The 4298-nt window shown below is 30.8% G+C and overlaps 1 protein-coding gene across 1 annotated transcript in view; it reads right to left on the reverse strand.

Moving 5' to 3' along the window:
* The window catches only part of LOC136796024 (hematopoietic prostaglandin D synthase-like), a 5879-nt gene extending 1587 nt beyond the window's left edge, over window positions 1-4292 (reverse strand). The window contains exon 1 of the mRNA XM_067048460.1: window positions 1975-4292. The gene's annotated coding sequence lies outside the window, so the exon portion shown is untranslated. The remainder of the gene's footprint in view (window positions 1-1974) is intronic.
* Between the last annotated feature and the right edge of the window lie 6 nt (window positions 4293-4298).

A 4298-nucleotide genomic window follows, 5' to 3' on the forward strand; every position in this document is an offset into this window, starting at 1 on the left:
AACATAAAAACTTTTACAACTTTTTGGAAACCGGAGGGGACAATATATAGTCAGGTAATAATAATAAAAAATATCAATATGCTTTCCAATTTTTAATCTGCTTATTATGGAACATTCCTTCAAAATTATTTTTGCAGGTACCCACGGATTATTGAGGTATTTGAACTACAAAAAAATTCAATTTTTCACCTTACTTTAATTTCCTTCATCCATTCATTTAGAAATTTGGTACTTCAAAGCTTATGGCAGCATTTTTTGCTCCTTCTTTGCCACTTAATTTAAGTGACCTACAACAGTATTGTTTTTTTTACTACTTTCTTCTAGGGTCATGCTTATGGATTGAAGTTTTGGTATAATTTGTTGGTGGTACATAGATTTTTCACCTTTTTTATGACCAATAAGAAGTATGTTGCAATTTATGATTTTTCAATCCTCTTATTTTTTATGCACATGGATGCTTGTAGAGTTGCTTATGTTTTACAATTGAGAATGATACATTTGTTTGATTTGGAACTATCAGTTAAAAGTATTCCATGATTTGGAAATAGATTTTCAATGGCTTCATGATATTTAAATAGGATCATTTCTTGAGGGATGTTCTTTGGAAGTTAGCTTAGTCCTATTCTAGTTTTAATTGATGGATTGTCGATGGTGGAGATTTTCATATATTTGGGAGTACAATGTCCCTCGGCAATGCAATTTTTCAGCATCCAAATATTGAATTATCCGACTGCTTAATGTCTCCGATCTGTTCTACAATGACCAATATTCTTTTATACAGAGTACCAAAGTTATTGTGGACAGGCATACTCAAAATTTACATTTCATAACGAAGTATAAGAAGTTCCCTTCTATAGTTTAAGAGTAGTTCCCAGGTTTCGCTCAACAAGCAAGATACCGGGCTTATTCTAAATATCCTAATTTATAATATAAGTGCCATGCTCTGAACAGAATTCAAATTTGAAGGTTTTGTAAGCTGAGATTTTTTTTATGAATGATTACATTCCTTAGAACATTTTCTGAGGGTTAAACAAATAATATAAATAATACTTGTCATATAGAATGCAATATTAACAATGATAAAACATATTAATAATAAAATTTTAATAAATAATTAAGTGAATAATATAAATAATAATTTCAATAAATAATGAATTGATTAATGAAAAGGATGAAGGTATTACAAAACAAATTGGAAGTTTTGAGAAAATGACAAGTAAAGTTGTTTACTTCTATTTTTTTAAAGACATAATTGATCCAACCCACTGAGATATCATGTGATTAATCTAGAAACTTGGCTGTTAATCTTACTAAGCAGATATAAGCAAATGACACATTCATTCATAAGAAAAAAAATTTTGAAAATTTATTACATAGTACCTTCTTGGCCTTGAAAAAAAAAAACCATAAAATAAAGATAATGAATAATAATATAAAATTAAAAAATAGAATTTTTCAATAAAGACATAGACAAAGACAAAGACTTAGGTAAACTGAAAGCAAAAATTAGGAATAAAAAACTTCTTTCAGTTTATGAACACCAATATACATTTTTATAATAAATAAATAAAATTTTAAACATAGAGGGAGAAAATAAAACATAAAAATATACGAAGATGGTCAGAGTTGCGGTAAAAAAAGAACAAATAGTTTATAACTATTTGTTCTTTTTTTACCGCAACTCTGACCATCTTCTTATATTTAAGTTTTACGGTCAACTATATATATATATAAAACATAAAAACTTTTACAACTTTTTGGAAACCGGAGGGGACAATATATAGTCAGGTAATAATAATAAAAAATATCAACATATTAAATTTAATGATTTGTTTTAAAACAACACTATCTTCATAAAAATATTTAAATGTATTAATTTGTCCATATCTGAAACCTATTTGTAAGTTTATGATTGAGTTTTTGCTTATAATTATTCACTACAACTTGACAGCTAACATAAATTTAGGAACTTACAGTTTGGAATATCAGTAGTGGTTTTACCTTCACTTGTTTAGGACTAACTGAAGCAGCCTTGAATATTCTAGCTGGAGTGATAAATGATGCTCATTGATGAATGGTTATAAAAATCCCCTCTCCTTATGCAATTTGGTGTTCTTGAATTGACTAATAATGCACAATCCTCCCATTTTGCTATATCATTCAAAATGTACTCATGATGCCTAACTTGTTGAGTTGCATAACAAGTTTTATTTTGGTTGTGGTTAACTATTTAATAGTAATATCAACTATCTAATAGTAATAATTATTTGATAGTTACAGTAATGTCTCACTGGGTCTGACGTGATCGTTAATAGTACAAGTAATGCCAGAGAAGCAACTGTCACATTAAATCAGTCCAAAAATTCACCGGTTCTGAAATTCAAAATATAAGGAAAAATAATAACTTGCTAGTAATAGAAAAAGTGTCTAAGGATTAATTTAAAAAAAAAAATAGTTGAAGGACTAGTGTGACATTATACTAGCTCTATAGATACAATGTAAAGCCATTTCACTCCATATCCTCAATCACTGCGAATTACCCGCTAAAAAGAAAAATATCCGTACGGGCAGCACTGAAAAGAATACTGTAGCGATCACCCCATCCTACAGCAGATCAGTGTCGCAGTTGCACTTATTTTCCAATTACCGCAATTTCAAACTGTGGATATGAAATTAACATTTTGATAATTTCAACGACTTGATGAACTATTATAAAAGTTCGTGATTACAATTACTAGTTGAGCCGAAGAAATCATTATTACTTTTTGCTCAACACTGCACTAGATCAGCGGTTCCGAAGGTGGATGCCCAGAAAAAAGATATATAATAGCGAATATGCTGTGCATTCCAGCATTTATCGTACTTTGTACGTTTTCAAAATGGTTTCCTGTACTATCAACCGTTCTTGTCAAAGGAAATTTTTAGCATTTTAATATTTTTTTATCTCTACAAGAGAAAGAATGTTTTTAGCAAAAAAAGGTTTCCTTGGTGAAAAAGGTTTAGGAACGACTGTACTAGATGGTACGCGAGTTAGCACACTCAATTATAGGGGCCAATCTGGAATTGAGTGAATATATTGACTGCCTAAGGGATATATTGTTGCAATAATATTGTCCGCATGAGATGGAATTAATACATAGCCATTACTGAACCAGAACGCCTCAAAACTTAGGTACCATGAGTCTTCAAATTCATAATTCAAACTACATTAAAATGGAACTTTTTACCATATTCGTGCGAACAAGTGAATACTATCGAAGTTTAATAATAATGCTTTCAAGTTACTTCAAAAACTTTTTTTTTTTAATTAGAGAAGGGAAGTTAGATTCTTTTAATTGAACGGACCCACAACCTTTCAATTATTGTTATTAATTGATTCTTTTTACTTTAAGCCCAGGTTCCACGGTGATGTTACAGCTATCGCAACTATTAACATCGTGGAAACTGATATTTGCTGTCATACTATCAGAATTTGCTTGAGACTTGTTAGTGCTATCAACTATCTGCGCATGCGCGACGAACTTGCACGGCAGTTCTCTATCGCACAGAAACTGAGCTAGAGGCCTACCTTACACGGTGGCCAACGTGACCAAATACCCCTTTCAATTTTTATTTATTTTCTAAAGCTCTTTATTGATTTAAATGTACAAATTACAGATATATATAATACAAATCAGAAATATATAAATATAGATTTACATAATATCTTTTTTTGCCGTATGGAATTATAAGTCAGGTTACTGATCTGCTGAAGGCGGTTATACATTAGTGGCATAATAGCTGGGGGCTTACAAAGAACAGGGAGGGACCATTCCAGCTGGTGGTGGTGTGATGACTTCAAGGTGGGGGGGACATATTGCCTAAAAGTGGAACAGTCCTGGTTGAAAGGGGTCAGGACATTGCCTTGTGACCCCTTTCAATCCCGACTGTACCCCTTTTAGGCAATATGTCCCCATGTACCCAGGTTTTGCAGATTGGATGCGCAAATGTCCCGATGTGAATGACACACAGAAACCTCTTTCCCATTATTTACCATCTTATTATTCTGCATGTATTAAAATTTCTTCATTATAGTAGATAAATATTTCAGCACAATTACAATTTAATTAGAATTAATAATAAATGTGTGTAAGTAAATCAAATGACTACGAACAATATATAAGACAAAAGCAACAAATTAAAAACTAGTTTATTCTTATTGTATTATTTAAAACAAAATTTATACACTTTCGCTTATATTTTACGATATCTCTTCATAAGTAAAAGAAAAGTTACTCCATGTCTTCAATCTCAAAAAA

The sequence above is a fragment of the Halyomorpha halys genome, unplaced genomic scaffold, assembly GCF_000696795.3.
Source record: "Halyomorpha halys isolate HHAL.00 unplaced genomic scaffold, Hhal_1.1 Scaffold810.1, whole genome shotgun sequence".
Classification (NCBI taxonomy): Eukaryota; Metazoa; Arthropoda; class Insecta; order Hemiptera; family Pentatomidae; genus Halyomorpha; species Halyomorpha halys.